Genomic DNA, 24485 nt, shown 5'->3' on the forward strand with positions numbered 1-24485 from the left:
GCAAAAGCGCAACAAGAGCCAAAATTCAGAGTCAAAATTAGAAAATATTATTCAACAGCTAAACGAAGAGTTAGCAACACAACAGCAAGTGAATGAAGAGTGAGAGGCTCAATTTTCTGCACTGCAAGGGGAGTATAAAGAATGTGTTGAAAATCTGAGCGCAACTCAACACAAATTAAATGAACAGGTTGTTCACAATATAGCCTGCTTAGAGGACATTTTCACATTTCAAGTTCAGTTTAAACAACTGAAATCTGAAAGCAGCCAGTTAATTGTTATTGTTATTGTTATTGTTATTTTGCACTTATATAGCGCCTTATATACCATTGGTATGGTCTGAAGGCGCTGGTAGGTTGAACGCCCTTGGGAACCGAAGTTCAGATCAGTATAGAGAGTAGGGAGAGTCAAAAGGTGCGTGTGTGCACCGGATATGTGTGCAGCTCGTGCGGTACACAAAGTAATAGCTGATTCTTATTGGTAGGTGTGGTGGTTGAGAGATCAGGAGAATGTGTTCGTTCTGGCAGGATTTATCCGGAACGGATGTGGCTGCGTTAGGCCTGAGGAGAACGCCTGGCTGGGGGTGTGAGACCAGCAGTGTTTACATAGAATGATGTGGAGTAAGCGGTGGATGTTCGTATGGGAACAGTTATACCGAATGGTGTCATAGTATCTCTGTGTTCTAGTTGAGTGGTGATGTAAAGGAGAGAGTAAGCGTGGGGTGTGGTAAGAATGGTTATATGCTCTTTCAATGTGCAAACTTCTAAAATCACTTTCACAGAGAGGCTACCGGGCGAACTTCTAAGTATAATTTTCCATACAGAGGCTATTGGGAACGTTTCTAAATTCAGTTTATCAGCGAGGCTACTAGGCACACTTCTAAGTGTAACACTCGTGGAGGCTATTGGGTACACTTCTAAATGCAAATTTTCACAGAGCGTCTACTGGGCTACATTTCTAAGTTCAATTTTTCAGAGAGGTTATTGGGCAAACTTCTACTTGAGACTTTCCAGGGTGTCTATTGGATACACTTCTATAATCAACTTTCACGGATGCTATTGGTAGCACTTCTAAATGCAGCTTTCACAGTGTGGCTAATGGGCACACTTCTAGATGCAGCTTTCACAGAGGATATTGGGCCCATATCTAAATTCAATTTTCCACAGAGAGGCTACTGGGCGCACTATTAACTTCATTTTCCAGCGAGGCTATTGGGGATACTTCCAAATTCAGTTTTCCAGCGAGGCTATTAGGAACATTTCTAAATTCAATTTACCAGGGAGGCTATTGGGCACACCTCTAAATGTAACTCATTGCGGCTAATGGGTACACCTCTAAATTTCGCAGAGGGGTTGTTGGGCACACTTCTGAAAGCAACTTTCACAGAGTGGTTATTGGGAACACTACTAAATTCACAGCGAGGTTATTGGGCACACTTCTAATGGAACTTTCCAGAGTGTCTATTGGGTTCATTTCTAAATGCGGCTTTCCAGAGTGTCTATTGGGCACACTACTGAATGCAATTTTCATAGAGTGGCTATTGGGCTCATTTCTAAATGCATCTTTCACAGAGGATCTTGGGCACACATCTAAATTCAATTTACCAGAGAGGCTATTGGGCACATTTCTAAGCTTGACGGAGAGGCTGTTGGGCACACTTTCTAAATGCAACTTTCATAGAGTGGCTATTAGGCTCATTTCTAAATGCATCTTTCACAGAGGATCTTGGGCACACATCTAAATTCAATTTACCAGAGAGGCTATTGGGCACGTTTCTAAGCTTGACGGAGAGGCTGTAGGGCACACTTTCTAAATGCAACTTTTACATGCTAACTTTCACAATTCCGCCAAGGAGTGGACATGCCAACTTTCACAGTTTTGGAGTGGACATGCTAACTTTCACAATTCCGTCTAGGAGTGGACATGCTAACTTTCACAGTTCTAGAGTGGACATGCTAACTTTCACAGTTCTAGAGTGGACATGCTAACTTTCACAAATTCCGTCTAGGAGTGGACATGCTAACTTTCACAGTTCTAGAGTGGACATCCTATCTTTCACAATTCCGTCTAGGAGTGGACATGCTAACTTTCACAGTTCTAGAGTGGACATGCTAACTTTCACAGTTCTAGAGTGGACATGCTAACTTTCACAAATTCCGTCTAAGAGTGGACATGCTAACTTTCACAGTTCTAGAGTGGACATGCTAACTTTCACAATTCCATCTAGGAGTGGGCATGCCAACTTTCACAATTCCGTCTAGGAGTGGACATGCTAACTTTCACAGTTTTAGAGTGGACATGCTAACTTTCACAATTCCATCTAGGGGTGGACATGCCAACTTTCACAGTTTTAGAGTGGACATGTTAACTTTCACAATTCCGTCTAGGAGTGGACATGCCAACTTTCACAGTTTTAGAGTGGACATGCTAACTTTCACAATTCAGTCTAGAGTGGACATGCCAACTTTCACAGTTTTAGAGTGGACATGCTAACTTTCACAATTTCGTCTAGGAGTGGACATGCTAGCTTTCACAATTCCGTCTAGGAGTGGACATGCTAACTTTCACAGTTCTAGAGTGGACATGCGAACTTTCACAATTCCGTCTAGGAGTGGACATGCTAGCTTTCACAATTCCGTCTAGGAGTGGACATGCTAACTTTCACAGTTTTAGAGTGGACATGCTAACTTTCACAATTCCGTCTAGGAGTGGACATGCCAACTTTCACAGTTTTAGAGTGGACATGTTAACTTTCACAATTCCGTCTAGGAGTGGACATGCCAACTTTCACAGTTTTAGAGTGGACATGCTAACTTTCACAATTCCGTCTAGGAGTGGACATGCCAACTTTCACAGTTTTTAGAGTGGACATGCTAACTTTCATAATTCCGTCTAGGAGTGGACATGCTAACTATCACAGTTCTAGAGTGGACATGCTAACTTTCACAACTCCGTTTAGGAGTGGACATGCTAACTTTCACAATTCCGTCTAGGAGTGGACATGCTAACTTTCACAATTCCGTCTAGGAGTGGACATGCTAACTTTCACAGTTCTAGAGTGGACATGTTAACTTTCATAATTCCGTCTAGGAGTGGACATGCTAACTTTCACAGTTCTAGAGTGGACATGCTAACTTTCACAATTCCATCTAGGAGTGGACATGCCAACTTTCACAATTCCGTCTAGGGGTGGACATGCTAACTTTCACAGTTCTAGAGTGGACATGCTAACTTTCACAAATTCCGTCTAGGAGTGGACATGCTAACTTTCACAATTCCGTATAGGAGTGGACATGCTAACTTTCACAATTCCGTCTAGGAGTGGACATGCCAACTTTCACAATTCCGTCTAGAAGTGGACATGCCAACTTTCACAATTCCGTCTAGGAGTGGACATGCTAACTTTCACAATTCCATCTAGGAGTGGACATGCCAACTTTCACAATTCCGTCTAGGAGTGGACATGCTAACTTTCACAATTCCGTCTAGGAGTGGACATGCTAACTTTCACAGTTCTAGAGTGGACATGCTAACTTTCACAAATTCCGTCTAGGAGTGGACATGCTAACTTGCACAGTTCTAGAGTGGACAGGCTAACTTTCACAATTCCATCTAGGAGTGGACATGCCAACTTTCACAATTCCGTCTAGGAGTGGACATGCTAACTTTCACAATTCCGTCTAGGAGTGGACATGCTAACTTTCACAGTTCTAGAGTGGACATGCTAACTTTCACAAATTCCGTCTAGGAGTGGACATGCTAACTTGCACAGTTCTAGAGTGGACATGCTAACTTTCACAGTTCTAGAGTGGACATGCTAACTTTCACAATTCCATCTAGGAGTGGACATGCCAACTTTCACAATTCCGTCTAGGAGTGGGCATGCTAACTTTCACAGTTCTAGAGTGGACATGCTAACTTTCACAAATTCCGTCTAGGAGTGGACATGCTAACTTGCACAGTTCTAGAGTGGACATGCTAACTTTCACAGTTCTAGAGTGGACATGCTAACTTTCACAATTCCATCTAGGAGTGGACATGCCAACTTTCACAATTCCGTCTAGGAGTGGGCATGCTAACTTTCACAATTCCGTCTAGGAGTGGACATGCTAACTTTCACAGTTCTAGAGTGGACATGCTAACTTTCACAATTCCGTCTAGGAGTGGACATGCTAACTTTCACAAATTCTGTCTAGGAGTGGACATGCTAACATTATGGCAATCTATGTTATTTGGTGGTAAGATAGAGTGGCGTGGGCTTTCTGGAGTGGAGTGATTGCTCTACTCCCCTACCCATTCCACACTCACGGTTTTGGTGGTGTCTGTTGGTTGCTGGCTTCCTTGGCGTCCCCTGCGGACACCTGCTGACACTTCCTGGAGCCGCCTCTGTTGGAGCCGCCCTTGGCCATGGGGCCCTTAGCCGCTGGGGCTGCCGGGCAGAGGGCTGCCCTGGGAGGACCAGTGATGAAGGGTTCACGGCCCAATCAGAGTGGGGATGGGCGGGTTGGGAGGCGGGAGGGGAGCGGGAATCCGGAAGAGGGTGCGGGGTGGGAGAGGGATGCGCCGGGGGTCTGGGGGCCTAGTTGCCACCAATAGAGGTGTGCAGGGCCCGGATGGGCTTTCTTACCTCGCGTCGGCTGCCTGCAGTGAATGCAGGGGCCGGCGCGAGGAGGGTCGCTAGACCCTTTGGGCCAGGGCTCACGGCCCAATCAGAGCGGGGATGGGCGGGTTGGGAGGCGGGAGGGGAGCGGGAATCCGGAAGAGGGTGCGGGGTGGGAGAGGGATGCGCCGGGGGTCTGGGGGCCTAGTTGCCACCAATAGAGGTGTGCAGGGCCCGGATGGGCTTTCTTACCTCGCGTCGGCTGCCTGCAGTGAATGCAGGGGCCGGCGCGAGGAGGGTCGCTAGACCCTTTGGGCCAGGGCTCACGGCCCAATCAGAGCGGGGATGGGCGGGTTGGGAGGCGGGAGGGGAGCGGGAATCCGGAAGAGGGTGCGGGGTGGGAGAGGGATGCGCCGGGGGTCTGGGGGCCTAGTTGCCACCAATAGAGGTGTGCAGGGCCCGGATGGGCTTTCTTACCTCGCGTCGGCTGCCTGCAGTGAATGCAGGGGCCGGCGCGAGGAGGGTCGCTAGGCCCTTTGGGCCAGGGCTCACGGCCCAATCAGAGCGGGGATGGGCGGGTTGGGAGGCGGGAGGGGAGCGGGAATCCGGAAGAGGGTGCGGGGTGGGAGAGGGATGCGCCGGGGGTCTGGGGGCCTAGTTGCCACCAATAGAGGTGTGCAGGGCCCGGATGGGCTTTCTTACCTCGCGTCGGCTGCCTGCAGTGAATGCAGGGGCCGGCGCGAGGAGGGTCGCTAGACCCTTTGGGCCAGGGCTCACGGCCCAATCAGAGCGGGGATGGGCGGGTTGGGAGGCGGGAGGGGAGCGGGAATCCGGAAGAGGGTGCGGGGTGGGAGAGGGATGCGCCGGGGGTCTGGGGGCCTAGTTGCCACCAATAGAGGTGTGCAGGGCCCGGATGGGCTTTCTTACCTCGCGTCGGCTGCCTGCAGTGAATGCAGGGGCCGGCGCGAGGAGGGTCGCTAGACCCTTTGGGCCAGGGCTCACGGCCCAATCAGAGCGGGGATGGGCGGGTTGGGAGGCGGGAGGGGAGCGGGAATCCGGAAGAGGGTGCGGGGTGGGAGAGGGATGCGCCGGGGGTCTGGGGGCCTAGTTGCCACCAATAGAGGTGTGCAGGGCCCGGATGGGCTTTCTTACCTCGCGTCGGCTGCCTGCAGTGAATGCAGGGGCCGGCGCGAGGAGGGTCGCTAGACCCTTTGGGCCAGGGCTCACGGCCCAATCAGAGCGGGGATGGGCGGGTTGGGAGGCGGGAGGGGAGCGGGAATCCGGAAGAGGGTGCGGGGTGGGAGAGGGATGCGCCGGGGGTCTGGGGGCCTAGTTGCCACCAATAGAGGTGTGCAGGGCCCGGATGGGCTTTCTTACCTCACGTCGGCTGCCTGCAGTGAAAGTTAATCATTAAGGAAGTTACTTCACAGGGTGAATTTGATCAGATGCACCAAGATCTAAAGACTTTGAAACAACAGAGAGAGTAGTTGAGGGGAGAAAATTCCAAATTAAGTCAAGATAATAGTGCCCTGTTCAGGAAGTGCGTCAGTTAAAGACGGATGAGGAGAAAAGTGAGTTATGTTCTCAGGAACTGACTGACACGAGGCTAGAAAATGCAAAATGAATGGAACATGTGTTGCAAGCAGAAGTTGACATAGAGCGGGCAACACAAGCCAACATTGCACAAGGGGAGGCGATTAGTCTCCTTGAAAGAAAAAAATTATCTGAAGATGCGCAGATAATACAAGCCTCACAGAAGAAAAATGAGTCCCACTTTGAAGAGAACAAGGGACTAAGACACTGATTAATGGCACAAAATAAAGTGCCAGAAGCTACTCAAGCACTGGTGTCAGAATTGAAAACATAGTCCTCTGCATATCGCCAAGAGATAGGGAATGAGAGAAACAAATGTGAGAGGTTGGAAAAGGAAATAGCCAAGTATAAACATGGTTTGAGCGAAAGCCGCCACAGTCAGAATAACAACGTTGTTGTATTTGTAAATACTGCTGCATTTACAAATACAACAACGTTGCATTTCTCACTGCAGCAGCTTTCGCTTGGAGTCTCCTGGACTCCCTCAGGGTTGGGGGAGCCCAGGAGACTCCACACGAAAGCTGCCGTAGTGAGAAGCACTGCAGCATTTCAAAACACACCCGCATTGTGTTTCTGCCTGCCACGGCTTTCACTTTGAGAGGGCTCAAGCTGCGTTTTTTCTTTCTAAGTTCGGAGGAGCGCAAAAGAAAACCGCAGCATTTTTAAATACAACATAGTTGTATTTATATTTGCGGTAGCTTCAGCTGCTGAAGCTACCGCAAACATAAATACAACGTTTTAAAAGCTGCGGTTTTCTTTCTATGTTTTCTGGGCTCCTGCAACCGGAAAAAATGCCGCAGCTAGTGCTTATTTAAAAAAAATAAATAAGCACTTACCCAGATGCAGCTTTCCTGCCTGCAGTCTCTGGTCTCCGTCCTCCAGCACCAATGAACCAAAAGCCACCCAGTGGTAGCTTTTGTTTATTACAGCTGACTGGCTTTTGCTTCATTAGTGCCGCAAGGGTAAGCACAGTAGGTATCCATTTCACAAAATGGATGCCTCCTAGTGCTTCCCATTTTTAAGTTTGAGCTTCATTTGCTCAATACTTTACATAGGGATTTAAAAAAAAAAATGTTTAGATATATTTTTGATTATTGCCCATGTTTTTAGCCAATAATATTTCTGAGCGCACTATTCCTTTAAGTACTGCCCCAGGAAACCTCCCTCAGAACTTCCCTCAGGAAGGAAGAAATACACCACCCCCCAACCTAAGTTTCTTTCCCAGATACCCTTCAAACACCAATTTCCAGAATAATCCTGCTCTCTCTCACTACTTTCCGGACAATAGATTCCCAGATCAAGAAGAAGGGAGAACTAGGATGGAAGGTTATCAGGGAAACTCCCAATACACAGGCTACTCTGGGAGAAGGGACAGCTACACTTTCCGGGAGCAGCAAAGGGATGAATCAAGACCTCCCTACCAACCAGAAAACATTTCACAACTGGAGTGACAAGTCCAGCAACTAACTTAAGACCTGAATCGCATGTTGAGGGCTCCTTAGAACCCTCAAATGGAAACTGCTGCCCAGAATAACTTAACACCCGGGTCTGGTGCCCCGGAGCAATGACGGGAAGAAACCTCTGACAACCAACAGGTTCCAGAGGAGGGGTCCCAGCTGGAAGAGAGATATGAAGCTCTAGGGAAAGCTTCTTTTCCCACTGGAACAAAACCCCTGGACCTCTGAGCCTTTTTTTAAAAACTTTTTTTATTATTTTATAACAACACACCAAACATTACAAACTTAGGACTTCATGTTCAAGTTTAATGACATAACATTACAAAATACAAACTTCAGTCCCGTTCCCTCCCACCCCCTTAACTTGAGCCAATACGTCCATATCACCCGCCTGCGTGTCTTCAGACAGGTCTATTGTCCTATCCAGGTCCGTATCATCATCGCTGTGATCTGGCTGGGGGGGGGCACCATGGTGGCGACTAGTTGCCTCCATTCAATCAGGGGTCCTACCTTTTCCTCTCCTCCCCTGCTGACCGCTTCAAACCAAGCAACCGTTTCTGCTTCCGCCCACTTCAAGAGGTCAGCCCACCACAACTCTATCCTAGACCTATGGGCTGCCTTCCAGCCCAATCCGATTCTTTGTTTGGCCAGGATGTATGCCAGGTCTTTCATTTTGCTAATGTGCCTCAGATTGTGTGGCCTAGGGAAACCCCCTAGCATGCATGCCCAGGCCGACTCCACATCCAGCGTAATGCCTTTTTCTGCCAGGCGTATCTTCAGTTCTGACCAGAACCTTCCCACCTCCGGGCAAGCCCAGAACATGTGTAACATCCCCGCTTCCTCCTCCCCGCACCTGGGGCATCTCTGAGTCGACTGGCCCCCAAAATTGGCGATCTTGCTAGGGGTCAGATATGCTCTGTGTGTGACATATAATTGGATCTGTTGGAGCCTCGCATTCCGGGACACTTTCTTATGATATCTTTGGGCTCTATCCCATGCCCCATCCGACATAGGCTCTCCCACCTTTTCCTCCCAGAGTTGTCTCAGTAGGGACAATTCCTTCCCCACCTTAGACCCCAGTAGCTCATATATGCGGGATATCTCATGCCCAACCTCCGAGATGTCATATATCATCTCCATGGTGGCAACCGATTGTTCTGAGAGCACCACCACCGGCCACTTCTCTCGCACTCGTTTGACCATTCTGAAGTAGGTAATGCGTTGCCCTCTATGCACCCCGGTGTCCTTCATTAGTTTCTGGAAGTCCAGGGCCTCCCCTTCCTGACATATATCTCCCAGGGTGGCCAGGCCCATCGGTTCCCAGTATCTGCGGACCCCTTGTATCAATTGGGGGTCCTCACTGCATAGCGCCGCCAATGGCACCTGCATAGAAAACGGGGCCGGGTATCCCACCATCTGCCACGCTCTACGCCGCACCTCCCAGCCAAGCGCCAATAGCCCCGCCATCTCTAGTACATTTGGCTTGGAAAGCCACACAACCTCTCTGAGGAAGTAAGGTGCCGGCTCCTTGCACAAAAGCCTGATTTCAGCCGTTTCTTCTTCAGACAGCCACCTGGCCACATACTGCAGTTGTCCCACTAGGTAACATAATAAAACATTTGGAAGGTTTATTCCCCCCCTGTCACACGAGTTCTGTAATTTCCAAAGCGCCACCCTGTTTCTGGAGTTATGCCATATAAAGCCCCTGCACAAGCTGTGGAGACTAGCGAAGAAGCGTCTAGAGATCACATGCAGGATATTTACAAAGAAGTGTAACAGTCTGGGCAGGACTACCATTTTAATTAGAGCAGCTCTCCCCATCATAGCCAGGGCTAGTCTGGACCAGAATTCCATGCTGTTTTTAATGCCTTCGACTGCCTTTAATGTGTTGTGTTTGTGTTCTTCTCCTGTCGTGTGGTATATGTCAATTCCGAGATATCGGTACGACCTGGTTCGCCAGGGTATTGGCAAACCCTTAGGTGGGACAAGTCTGTATCTCCCCAGGGGGAACAAGCTAGATTTCTTGGGGTTGACCGCTATGCCGGAGAGGGCAGCGTACATCACCTCCAGGATGTATTGTATATTCTCTTCTGGGAAGCGCAGATACAAGTGTATATCGTCAGCATATAATGAAATAAGATGTGGGCCGCCCGCAGTGCGGATCACAATTTCCCCTTATTGTTGTCTAAAACAGACAGCCAAAGGTTCCAACGCTAGTATATACAACATAGGCGACCAGGGGCAGCCCTGTCTGGTGCCCCTACTAAGTTGCCATTTTTCTGAGATCGTGACACCGGTTTTAACCCTTTCAATTGGAGCACTGTATAACATTTTAACTCACCTGAGATACCCTGGGTCCATTCCACAGCCTTCTAGAGTCGCCAGCAGCCAGGGCCATCTTACTGAATCGAAAGCCTTAACCGTGTCAAGCGAGATGATCGCCAGCTCACCCGGGTCCTCCTTTGTCTGATCAATAATGTGATGCAGCCTCCTATGGTTATCAGTTATATTCCTCCCAGGGAAGTAGCCCGTTTGGTCAGGATGTATCAGTTTGCCAATGACTCGCTTAAGCCTGTTTGCCAGCACTGCCGTAAGGATTTTGCTATCTTGGTTGAGCATTGAAAGGGGTCTGTATGATCCGCAGTCTGTGCTAAGCTTACCTGTCTTCAAGAGCGGAATGATCACCGCCTCTCGTAGGGACTATGGCAACTTGCCTTGCACGTACGCCTCATTCAACATAGCCAGCAGCGGGGGAAGCAGCTCTTGTTTATAGGTTTTGTAGAATTCACTTGGGAGCCCATCTGACCCCGGAGCCTTACAAGTGGGCAGGTGTTGAATCACTAACTCAAGTTCTTCTAATGTGATTGCGGCATCCAGGTCCACCCGTTCTAAGTCGTCTAGGGTGGGTAAGCCTATATCTTCTAGCGTTTCTTGGATTTCTTGGTCCCCTGGTCCGCCTGGGTCCTCATAGAGCTGTTTGTAGTATCCCAGGAACTCTTCGTTCACTCCCGCTTGGGTATACAGGATCCGGCCTCCCTCCCCTCTAATTTCCCTGGTCACCGGCCGTGGTGCCTCGCTCTTATATAGCCAGGCCAGCAACCTTCCCGGTTTGTCTCCCCCTGCATGTTGTCTCTCCACATATTTCTTGGAGCTTAATTTGCATAGTCTGTCCCAGTGTTCGCTACTAGCTTGTTGTAGCTGTCTCATCCTGACCCCATCTTCCCTAGAGGTGCCTCCTCTGTGCATAATGTCTTCTAACTCTTCCTCTGCTTCCCGCAGCTCGCGTTCTATGCCCCCCTGCAGCCCTTTAGATTTTGACATAGCCACCCCCCGCACTACCACTTTAAATGCCTCCCACACAGTTCCCATGGATCGGACACTGCCAGTATTAATCTCAAAGTATTCTGTGATCGCCTCCCTTAGATCCTCCCGGAATCCTGTATCCTGCAGGACCTCGGCTCTAAGCTTCCACGTCGGAATCCGCGCTCTAAGGGGTTGGTGTTGCCACTCCAGAACCAGGGGGAGTGGTCTGAGAGCACCCTGGCCTTATATTCCGCGCTTCTCACCTCATCCACCAGCACGGCGGTAGCAAACACGTAGTCCGGCCTCGTGTACAGGTCATGTGGCACCGCATAGTGTGAGTATTGCCTATCTGCGGGGTGCAACTGCCTCCAGACATCTACTAGGTTAAAATCCTTCATGAGGGCCTGTAGCGCCTTTGCAGCCGGGGTGGGTTTGTCTAGCTTACTATCGGATCTGTCCACCTTAGGATTCAGTACACAATTAAAGTCTCCACCCCATAGGATTCTGCCACCTAATAGGGGGCTAATTTTACCATACAGGGTCCGAAAGTTGGCTGCTGTGTCTTTGTTGAGGGCATATAAGTTTACGATACTCACTTCCCGGTTTTCCAGCATCCCTCTCACAACTATCATTCTGCCCTCTGGATCTCACGTGGACTGAAGCAATTGGAATGGTACATGGGGTGCCACCCAAGTGATAACTTCTCTTGCGTAGGCCGAGTATGTGGCACCCTCAATACTCCCCCTCCACTTTCTCTTGACCACCTCCCATTTCTCCCTGGTGAGGTGGGTCTCCTGCAGTAATGTTATGTCAATCCTCATCCTTTTCAGGTACATCTTAACTTTATTACGCTTCAAATAACTGTTGAGGCCCCTGACGTTCCAGGTAACCACTCTAAGGCACCCCGACGCCATAGATGTAACTTCCTGCTCTCCCACTGCGCCCGCCATCCCGCCTGATGAGATTCCCATTTTGGCTAGTTACCCCCCACTCACATCAAACTCTCCCTCCCCCCTTTTCCCAACAACCAACCCCAACACACAACCCCTTCCCTCCCTAACTCCTCCCCTCCCCAACAAGGGCCCAGCTCCATCCCTAGATCTCAGGCGACCCCGCGTTTGGTCCTACCTCGGAATGCCGAGGGCAGAAACCCAGCAGGGTGTCACCGGACTACCGGTGACCTGACTAACTACTCCGTATCGGGGTATGAGGACTAGCTCTGTGAGGCTCTCATGCATCAAAAGTGTCAGTGCTCACAGTTCATATCCATTTATGTCCCTGTATGCCCATAAACTACATCTTATACAATAATCCAGTCCCATTGTCTTAAGCTGCGACACCCCTTGGTGCCCTGGACACAGGTTACTTATCTCTTCCTTCTCCTTCAATCGTCTGGATGCCCGACTCCTGGGGGCTGCCCTGCGTGTCGAGCCATCCCATAGCTTCTTCCGGGGAATCGAAAAACAAGGTTCTATTTCTGTGGAACACCTTCAACTTCGCCGGGTGGAGCAACATATACTTATGGCTAGTTCATGCGACTACGCTGTACCATTAGGGTGTAATCTGGGTATGCTGTTACATTTGCTGTCCCCCTTTGTATTGTTCCACCCTTCCGGAAGTATTCCAGGACCCTTTCCCGATCTCGATAGTTCACGATCTTGTCAATCACCGGCCTAGGGGGGTTCCTGGTGGCGGTTTCCTCATTAGGACCCTATGCGCTCTTTCCACCGTGAACCCCTGGGATAACACTCCCCCGGATATCTCCAGTAGCAGCATAGATTCAATAAACTCCGTAGGGTTGGGACCCTCCGCTCCCTCCGGCAAACCAACGATGCAGATATTATTCCTCCGGGCACGTCCTGCCGCCTCCTCCGCCCTGCTTTCTAGGTTGCCCACGCGTTGTACTAGGGTGTGAAGTTCCGATTTGTGTGATGCACAGTCCGCTGTGTTCGGGCCCATCTCTTTCTCTAGGTTCTCTGTGCGCTCTGCCAGTGACCTGACATCTTGCCGGAGAAGATTCACTTCCTCTTGCACCGGCCCAACTTTGAGCTCCAACGGTGCTTTCAATTCGGTCATAGCCAGTCCTAGCTTGGTCTCCCAGGCCACTTTCAGGTCAGCAATCGCGGGAAGGACCTTCTGGTTCGTGCCCATGGTGGCTGCGCTCCCGGCGGGGGTCTTGTCTTTGCTCCTGGCTCCTTCCGGGCCGGGCGGTGTTCTGGCTTATTCGTCCAGCATAGGTTGCTTGCCCTTCAGTCTTGGAGGTTTGTTGGACATGGGGTTGCGGCTGGAATTTGTGGGCGAGCCCCACCACTTGTGGTTTTCAGCCCCAGCGGGGGCAGACTTCTGTTATCGCCTGGGCCCAGAGGGGCCGCCCAAAGAGCATCCCAAAAGTGCTTTTTAGATGCGGGAATAGATTGTTCCCTCCCACGTAACAGTGTGGATCTCCAACCCTGCCAGCGGCCTCGAGCGCTTTGGGTCATCAGCTGTAGGCACCGTGTGTCCAGGCTTGCAGCGGGCCTTAGCAGGTCCACCGCTCTCCTCCTGTATCCCGCTCCCTGCCCGTGCTCCTTCCGCCCAATGCCTGCAGGGTGATTTAATCTATTCGGGATGCCTGTCTCTCCAGTGCTGACAGTGTCTATATTCACTGCAGCGCCCTTCTCCGTTCTGAGCCTTCCTCCATCCTTAGGCCTATCAGCTGGCCATTGTCCTCTCCCTTACATCGCCAGGTGAGAGAGTGTTTAAGTCTCTAAATCCACAGTCCAACAATCTGACCTGGACCTCTGAGCCTTAACATAAATCTTCTACGTCCAAAAAGCTAGAACCTAAACGTTGAGTACGAGAAATTGAAAACTAAAGACAACCCACTTTGTGGAGTAAGTCTGCATCTTTCTTTTCAAAGGAGAAGAATCCCTGGAGATTCAGGGAAGAAATTCTTCTCTTTCAGAGATAGAAGGATTCCTCCCAAGGAAAAATGGGTCTCAAAAGACCCTGATTTCGATGGGGCAATTATGGAAAAAGACCCAGAGCAAGAAGCTCTGATAACCCACACAATGTCACCCAGATGACCCTGAAAGCCCTGAGGTATCCTCACCGCAAACAAGGTCGGGTAACTGTCTCCTGGAAAAGGGGGACAGCAAAGAATCGGGGGGAAAAGGGGACTTCCCAATCCCACTTGTTTATGGGTGTAAAATATTTTTTAGAGATTCACGGGCTCCGACACAGAAAACTGTCAGAAATCACACATTGTCGGAGTTCAACAGAAAAAAGTTAACCACCAAGCTTGCACAAAATGCACATTTTGTTTGCCCCATTGAGGAGAGAGAAAGACGATTTTATGCTTCCGTCAAGGTACAGGGTCAGTGTGCATTATCTGTGCTAGTGGACACTGGATCCCAAGCCACCCTCCTATCCAAACAGGCCTTCGACCAACTAAATTCAGGAAGCAGGGACAGTCACCCAATTCCCCTCACACCTCTTCCTGGACAACTCCAAAACTTAGATGGGAATGATATTTCCGTCGAAGGAGCTGTGGATATGGAGATCAAAATTGGGCGACATAGGGTGAAACACCTAGTAATAGTCGTCGCACCATAGGGCTCACCTTGTCTATTGGGATATGACCTCCTTTGGAGGTTATCAGCCCTGATTGACTGTGTGAACAAGGTCCTCTGGACTCAGACTAACCGGCCAATCAAATGAAAACAAAGTACGAATAATGTGAGTTTGAATGGCACATGCCACATGGTTGAACAGCGGTCCGACAAAATAGAATTACATTTTAGTCCCAGACATCACAATAATCTCTGCAGGAGAACAGACTGGTGATGGGAACCCTTCTCCATTTTTGAAAATCAACCTCCCTCCCAGGTTTAAGTGGCTTTCCACACTGGAGGGAAATACTCTGAAGTTGTATACCAATCCACAATCAGAGGAAAACCCAAATCCCATAAGAAAAGATGATGAAAAACCAGCTCAGATTGTGACCGACATCTAGATAGAGGGTGAACAGGTGTTTTCTCCCATTCAGGTAAATGAGGGGGAGGAGCCTGTTCCCATTAGAGTGTGCCTGAATAACGAAAGAAGCTTCATCAGCGAAGCATTATTCAGGAAACTTCCAAAAGATCAGACCATTCACACATTTAAATTAATTGATAAGTGGGAAATGGGTCTGGAAACCACAAATTCCAAACATCTCCTGTGTAGCAGGCGTATGCCAAAAATGTCCATTGGCGACAAAAGCATAGAACACAATTGTTGAGTTGTGAAAGATGTACCCTCTATCCTCTACCTTATGCTTAGGTATTGACAATTGACATTGACATTCTCAATCGATTTGCAAGTAAATTCGGTCAGCTCAGTTGCAGCCATATGCAGTTGAAGTTCAAGTGAGAGAAGAGGTTACCATCACAGGACAGGTGTGACAATTTACAATCCACCTAAAACTGAAGCGAGGACAGAACCAAAAAATACATGACGCCTATATGCATTTGAATAATCATCTCCAACAACAAGGTTTGCATTTACATCAGACAGCCCTAGTTGACCTAGAACACGACACCATTCAAATATTGGTGGATAACAGCGACCCTCGAAGTATCACTTTGGGTGCAGACAACTTAATTGGAATGGCGGTTGATGCCCAACATTATTCGATTGATTTAGGTAATGAGATCATTGGACAAATTCAAAATGACTGCTTCCATATCGACAGTGGTATCCCTTCGGAAAAGATTTTCACCAGGCAAGGGGGGAATTTCTTGGTGTACTCTTCCTGCCCTTATGGTGTGGAAGAGGTGACCTGTGACATCAGGAAAGATGAGGTGGTATTCTGAGTCAACAGTCACTACCTCACATCCAGGCCAACACCAAAATAAGAGATCTCTCTACCCAACTGGAAGATATACTGCCGAAATTGAAATGCCTGAGGTCATTCCAAGCTTTAAGCAAATGGTTGAAGAATTAATCAATCTCACTGATGCATGTGAGACCGAGGAGCAAAAACAGAAGCTGAAACAGGTGCTTCTGGATTTTCAGGATATCTTTGCAGTGGATTCATATTATTGTGGATGCACAGAGATACATTCAACCACCATACCTACGGACCCTGAGATGGCTCTAGTATTTTTGAAGCAATACCAGTTACCTCTCACGTCTATTGAGTCACTCACTGAGATTATTAAAAACTTAGAATCCCATGGGATAATTTGCCCAATCCACAGTACCTTTAACAACTCGGTACTGGGGATACTCAAACCCAATGGCCAATGAAAACTTTGTGCAGACCTAAGGGAGTTAAACAAATGGGTCAACATCGATCAGGGACTGGCCCAAATCCAAGGGTCAAAGGTGTATAACACCATTGACCTGACCAACGGTTACTGGAAAGTACCCGTGAGTAGGGAAGACCAGTGCAAGCTTGCCTTTACCTTTGGGGGGCAGCAATACACATGGACCCAAACCCCTTTTGGATAAATAAACTCCGGCAATTAATTTAACATCTTCCTACATAAAGTCATGCCTGATTTAGGCAAAAAGGGAATCCTAGCCTATGTAGATGATGTCTTAATCAAGTGCTCAACTGTGGAGGAACACATAGCTGAAATACGCTATGTTCTGACCCAGTTGCAGAAAACCATAGCAAAACTGTCCTTTCAGAAGGCACAGTGGTGTAAGACCAGCGTGAATTTCTTAGGGCACGAAATCACCCCTGAGTGTCTCAGTACCCAGGTAAAACAGGTGGAAGCATTATTGAAATTGAAAGACCATACTATGTGAGAACTAAGAAGCCTTCTTAGAGTCACTAATTATAGTAGAAAGTTAATTGAAGACTACACAGAGATCACCCAATCCTTGGTCCATCTATTAAAGGCTGGGGTCAAGTGGGAGTGGGAGTGGGGTCCAGAACAATCTGAGGCATTAAAGCAATTAAATACAAGCCTTTCCCAAGCCCCTTGTTTGGCTTAGCCCATAAAGAACAAGGAGTTCTTCTTGAAAACAGGGTTCTCAGATACTTGCTTAACATAGGTATTATATCAAAAGCACGCAAGGTCAACAAGTAATCTCATACGCGAGCAAAACTTTGTCCTCTGTCGAGGAAAAATTCAATGATTGCAAAAAGGCACTCCTGGCAACAGTGTGGGCATTGAAGAATTATTGCCCCTTCGCCCAGGGGGAGAACATCATAGTGGAGACTCCTCACCAACCCTTGCAATACTTACAAAGTGACTGAATCCGAACAGGGAATGTGAGTAATTCCAGAATTACTTCCTAGATTCTGTCCGTGCAAGGCTTTCCTGTGGAGGTCAGATATGGCCAAAACAAGAAGGGTCCTCTAGCACAAGGATAGGCTGACTTGTATGACTGTGCTCAAGAAAACGGTCTCAAGGACGAAAGCCTTAGGACAAATGACAATATGGAGGTGTACCTTATTTCCCTGCACAAAGTCTATGAGGAAGACACGTGTCAGGGGATACCCACAGTTTATGTGGATGGGTGCCCCTACCATGTTGATGATCAAAGGGAAAAAAAACAGTAGCTTGCATTGGGAATGCCTGGGTGAATGATGCCCCAGAACCCTCTTCTGGGTACAAAATAGGTCCCTGAAGTAGTCAGGTGGCAGAGTTGATGGGGGCACATCAAGCCATCCTCACAGCCGTGCACAACACAACTCAAAGAACTGGTCATAATCACTGATTCAGATTATTCCAGGAATGGGTTTGTGGAACACCTGATTATTTGGAAAAATCGAGGCATGCTTTGTGCGAATAACAAACTGGAATTGAATCCAATTAATTGAGGATCTAGTGACCTCTAATGAGATGACCATCAATTGGAAAAATATCAGAGGTCACTCCAAAATGGAGGGACCAGACAACACTTGAAATTACTAGCTGACTAGTTTGCCAAAATCAGAGCCATTCACAAGGATCTCCTAGAAACTGAATCCTTGTTGGGGGAAATCCAGGTCGCTGCTGTCACCAGGTCCCAAGCCCATGCCAAAAATTAACTCTCAACTGCCCAGTGAAGTAAAGAAATCCCAGATGCAGATTTGTTTACTGCACAAAAGGAGGACCCCATTTTTGGGAAATGTTATCACCATATTGAAGATAGCGCAAATTTTCCTCTGACAGAATCCGATTATATCGGGAGGGAGGATCTCCGGGTGTTGATGACATTTTCCAAAATGTTCCGAATCCAAGAAGGTTTGTTGGTATGGAGATCCAGTGTAGATGTGACCAGTGGGTGGTACCTACCTCATTCCGAAGCCTGATGTTAAGTCACACCCACGATACGGCCACTGCCGGTCACAGGGTGTTTCATACAACCTTAGAAATGTTGTGCGAGGTCACATATTGGCCACACATGGTCCAGGACCTTACATCTACTTAAAGGGGTGTCTTGTGTATACTCAGCTTCAGCCAAGTTCTCTCACACACAGAGCTCCCCTACAGAAAAGGGGAATAACACTGCCTTGGTTAGATTGGAAAGTTGATTTCATCGGGCCAATGATTCTCTTCTCTAGAGGAAAAAAGTACATGTTGACTGTAACATGCTTGCTTACCAAGTGGGTAGTCTTCCGGCCCCGAATTGTAAGGCAGAGACAGCTGCCGCACTAATGATCAATCACATATTCCATCGTTTCGGCCTTTCCCAAAGGATTGAGTCGGACTGAAGAAGTCATTTTATCAGTGAGGTGATTACCAAGATGTGGGAGATACTAGGGAAGAGAAAACTCCACATTGCCTACTGCCCAGCCTCGAGCAGGGCAGTTGAGAGGTACAATAAAACAATTGTGGGCATCTTGAAAAAGTTTGTGGCAGACTCTGGACCCAGTTTGGACATCCGAGGTCTACATCATCTTCTGCAACAAAAATGTCTTCATTTGAGCTCATGTTGGGATGGAAAATGGTGCATCCTCAGCATCTGCTCTACAGAACGCAAGAGAAGACCCTGATCAACATGTCCACGACCCATGAGTACATCAAAAATGTACAGACATACCTTCAGTACACTTTTGCTTACACTCAGCGCAATTTAGAAAAGTCAGCAGAGGGAAGGAAAGCCTACTACAACTTAAAAACGACCAAGAAGGAGTACCAAGTAGGAGACAGGGTCTACCTGTACAATTTCCAAAGGAACCACAGCAAGGAGCGGAAGATCCTCCCCTCTTGGCGCGGTACCTTAGAAATTGTCAATAAAAGCTTACCTTTCGCCCATAACATCTGCATCCCTAAAGCAGAACATACGGAAGAGAAAAGGGTCAATATCAATCAGTTCAAGAGCTGTCACCCCAGACAGACTTCACAACTTATTGAAGAACCCAGTGAGGGTGGGTAGAGCCCACAAACCATCTGAAGAATGAAAGGAAAGAAGGGAAACCCAGTGGAGAATATCACACATTTACAGGGAATAAAACAATTCATACTTATTAGGAATGTACCAAAATTAGAGAAAGATAATGTTGTCAAATTGTGCATGTCAAGTGAAATCAATGTTATTTGGTTACAATGTATAAACTGTTGTTGGTTGTCAATTTGCATGTTGATAATACTGTGGAAAGAAGTACTGTACTCTCTTTTACTCTCGGCAGATTCAACTCCTTGTCTTTGCAGCTTGGAGGAGGAGAGCCCAGAAAGGGAGGAGTTCCAGGATTAAATCCCCAACAACTGAAAAGACTGGAGGGCAGACCAGAGCACCACTCCCCGGACAAGAAAAGAGCAGATGTGCTCCAACGAGGAAATGTACGGAATAAGCCAAAGCAAAAAGAAAACAAAAACCCCACTCTCTCCTTGCTCTTTTCCCTGAGTCACCTAAATCAAAGATTCAAGGTGGGGGGAGCTGTGGGGTAAAAATACAGCCCCGGAGCGACAGAGATGGAGAGGCCATGCTAGGCCCCATTGTGAGAGTGAAGCTGGCTAAATGTGGAGTTCCATTGAAATATAAAAGCCGGTACAAAACAGTGATTTCAACAGGAGGCCTAGTGAATGAGCGAGAATAGGCAGAAGAAAGGGCAACTTAGAACTGGAATATTGTTAACTGCATCCAATGCATTCCAAAAGACACAGGGAACTGCACATGATGACTTCCTGTAAATGCCCACCTTGACAGATTCAAAACTGCAACATTGCACATGGAAAGAAAAAATACATTTTAAATACTGTGCATTTGGAAGCTAAAAAGGAGGAATGATGCCTTACATTTGAAAAATAAAGTCAAATGACAAATTGCCTTAATGAGGAAGAGAGAGACTTAATTTCAGCACATAAAATGACAACATTTACATGGAACGGCCTATTTCGAGTTTGCATAGATGAACAATGGTTCATTATGTAACTGTGGCCTATCTGTGTGTACTAGATTAATAGTGAATCTACCTCTAGTCTAATGTAGTACAAAATAAATATATTTATGAACAACAGACCTAGATATAATGCTAAAATGTTACATGTAAGCACATCTTGTCGATTTAAAGCAGTATTTTCTGAAGGATGGGTGCAGCTGGTGTTTTTCCCACTAAACTAAACAGTCTGTGCCTTTGAAAATTTGAACTCAAGACCTTTGGCTGAGGACCCCTAGGAGAAGGAGGTCTGGTTGTCAATTGAAATGCTAAGATATACAAAGAAGTACATTGAAATTATGAGATTTACAGATCAAAAAACCAACAGAAATGACCTTTAAGGCCAGGTTCCCCATAAAGTGTGCATGCACTTTGAACAAAGACCCTTTGAAGCTCAGGAGAAGAGGGTAGAATAAACATTGTCCTGAGCAGGTGGCTGGTCACATGCTTAAGGAGAAATCGAAACTTGGAGGAGAAATGAAACTACCTCTCATATTATGCAGTGCCATAAGTTTAACATTGAACACATTTTCCTAAATAAAAATACCATTGTGTGTTCCAGTGTGCTCACCCAGGTTCATTTTTAAAGGGGATAAAAATCCAGTTGGGACCATGTAAAAAGGAAATCTAAGTTATGAACAAAATTATGATTCTGCCATTTTCATAAATCTGAGGAATTGTAAATATTAATAGAGGTATAGACAGGGAGATTAATGTTGGAAGTATTTAGTGTCAGAGTTGTAACTATTAAGTGCAGCAGCAAACCGTGAAAAACAGTGGCTCCGCCCAGGAAGGTGGTGGCGAAATATAATTAGTATTTTTTGACTCGCCATAAAATGAAGAATCCAAAAATATATAGAGTTATGAAGTTATCAGAAATAAAAGGCATACCTGCTCTGTTAGATTTTTAGAACCCAAAAGTTAAATCCCACATGTGATTTTGGGATGACAAATCTTTCTCCTCCCTCAGCCTACATCATACACACATCCCAACTCCTGGTCTTATCAGCAGCCAGTGGGCGTCTTGGAGCGAGGTGAAGGGAGAGTGGTAGCCAATCCTTACCATGGGAATTATGATATTGTAGGAGTGTCATCAGCCCTATAAGAGGTCCATTTTCCATCAGAACCGAGCTTTTCCACTTGATTCCGAGAGGTAGCCTGCTGTCTGACTCTTGCGAGGAACTACTAGCAAAGAGGCCTCAATCCTTGCATTGGAGACAGTGACAGGGAAACCTAGAAGCTAGCTGGGACCCAACCAGAGGAGCCAGAGGGAGTTTGGGTGCCAGAGAAAATCCTTGACTGAAAGCCCTTGACCAGATCTGTACAGTCCTTGGAGGAGCCTTGCTGTTTTCCCTGAACAAGGCCTCCAATGTAAGTAGACTAATCCAAAAGGCATCAATTGTGTGGGGGAGCTACCTGACTTATCCCTTTCCATTAGTGAGTAGGGGGGTGAAACTGGGTAGGCCCTTGGCACATTGCATTAAATCCAATTCAAATTAATTCCACTATAGAAAATCACTCTATCCATTTAAATTGAATTGTGTTGGGAACATACTGCCTTAATCCTTTCCATTAAATTGTGGGGAGGGGGAAGCCGCCTAGATCCGTAACGCATTGAAGTGAAGTTAAATTAATTAATTCCCATATAGAAAATCAGGGGATGAGTGTTGTTAGAATTCGAAACTAACAAAGTTCATGGGCAGTGTGTTAGATCCGGTATAGACAATAAAGACTTGGGTGACTGTCCATCTGAAACCCCTGACTCCTGTCCGGAAGGGGGGGTGTCCGTAATCCCAAAATAAGTAACCCTAAAACACTACTATTCAAGTGAATGTTGAGGGTGCCAAACAAATTTTCCCATTAATTCCCAGTGATTCCCAAACCAGAATGACCAAGCATTACTTCTCAATTGATTGTGTGTTGCAAAATTAAATTTCCCATTCTTCCCTTGCCTCCTAAACCAGAATCCTTTGAATGTGGGTTGCAAACGATTTTCCGATTGTATTGTGAATGGTTTCTATTGGTTAATTTGCAATTAAATCTGATGTAGGTTGTGACTGCATATTTCAAAATTCTACCTGTGTTGTTTTAATAACGGAAAGTAATTTGGATTTGTGATATTGTGTAGTGCCACAGCATTGGTGGTTGCTAGACTTCTGTGTTAAATCATAAATAAATATATATATATTCTTACTATACTCTGGCCTGATTCCAAGTCCATTGGTGACATAGGGTATTTTTTGGGGTGGTGCTAGATGGGTTGGAGGCCTGACTACAGTTGAATCTGTATAAGTGCCTTGGGTGCAGGCCACCTTGCTTGGGGGGAAAGGAGCCCCCTGAGTTGAGAGTGACCGCCTGATTAATGGTGACAACACAACGACTGTTGATTGACAGAATTTAGTACCTTGGGGAAGACTTTTTTGCTCTGTAAGCCTGCCACAATATCATCAATGATTATAATTATATCATTTTAATTATAATTGTTCTTTTATAACACGCTTAATACTGGTGACCAGTTACTGAGCACGACACAGAGAATCAAACCTGTGTTGCTCAGCGTTGTCTTGCTTCCAAGACAAACGTGTTGCCCTTGAGCTATCCTCCTGGCGTTCAGATGGTGTCAGATGCCTCTTACACCTCACAGCTTTGATCGTTGAGGGGCATTTCTACACATATGAGTATTTGCCACTACAGTGGGGACCGCTGAGGGAAAAGGACCTACAACTTTCTTTATCATATCAACTTCTTATAACATATTTAACTCCTGCTTCACTTTCTTCCTCAGATTAGAAGAAATTTGCTGATGCCTCAATGCAAGAGGTTGCACTGTGAAGTACATTTTGCTGATTCTTTAAAAAAGACATTCAATGAAAAGGCCATCAAAGTCATGCAAAAACTGTTCCTGTTCAATGGGGTATGCACAATAAATGTCCAATTAAGCAGCTGAAGTATATCGGCTGTGTCGCAGCTGATACAGGTCACCAAAGGAGATAAAATCTAAGGTTGCTGATGTGGAAGAAAAGTCATAAACTCAGTGGTGAAGACTTCCCTCTGTGGTAACGTACAAGCTTGCCTAAATGAACATTTCCATTTCTGTGGGTGTTTCAGAATCGGGCAAGCTTAATATTCATGTTCAGAGTATACATTTTCAGATGTCATCATGTTCACAAGTGTCCCGGGTGTGATGAATCAGTGGTGATTCCTCCCAGAAACCTGGCATGGCACCCTTCTCATATGGCCAGGGATAGGCAGATGCTTCCTGATCCTGGCCCTGGGGGTGGTGCACTGCGAGAGGATCACATAGGGGGGACAGGTCAGTAAGACTGGTAAACCCCCCTCTCTGACTTTCCCCGTAATCACACACTTTTGATGGATATTTACCAAACAGCAGAAGTTAGAAAATGTCATTTTGTTCTAAAGGACTACAGGCTCCATCATCCCATAAGTACTGGGATGAGGAAGAGGACACAGGAGTTACGCTGTAGCAGCAGTGAGGCAATTCAGCCTAACACCCCAGACCTGAGGGAACCTGGGAGGCATAAAAGGCCCCTCCGCTGCAGGCAATTAAAATGAGCTGGAACTGTGAATGGAGTGCACAAAGTAGTAGCAGAGGCAGAAATAAGAAGGCAAGATGCTGGCAAACCAAGCAGAAGTGGGAGAACCAGAGGGACGCTGGAACATGGATGCAGCAGTTTTCCCTGCAGAGGCTGCGCAGTATAAGGCATGCAGGAAGGCTGCCTTTCCCCATGTGCACCTAATTGCAGTGGTTGTCGTGCAGGAAACATTTTAGAAACTGAGGCAAGAAGCTATAGTCAAGTCGTGGGTCTCAGGAGCAAGAGGGGCTCCTTAATCGAGTGGCTGGGCCGGAGACACCTTCAGCGGGGAAGGGTGTGGGTCCCAAGTGAACCAGAAGTTGTGCAACACATGAAAAGAGGATCACAGAAGCCGGTGAGTCAAACCTGGCATTCTGATACTTTGCACAAGCACTGCTGGTAACAGTATACAGCTTAATGTTCACTCACGTGGAAACAGAAGCGAGTTGAAGTTGTTTGTCGAGTTCCTAACAAAGGGACAATGGAAAGTAGCACTCACTTGTTATCAGAAATATCGCTTTTTACTAGTGTGAAAGCTAGCGCTGCTGAAAGCCATTATAAAACCCTTAAACATATGAAGAAGTTTTTGTGTGTCTGTGTCACGG

The sequence above is a fragment of the Ambystoma mexicanum genome, chromosome 4p, assembly GCF_040938575.1.
Source record: "Ambystoma mexicanum isolate Mex_15411 chromosome 4p, UKY_AmexF1_1, whole genome shotgun sequence".
NCBI lineage: Eukaryota > Metazoa > Chordata > Amphibia > Caudata > Ambystomatidae > Ambystoma > Ambystoma mexicanum.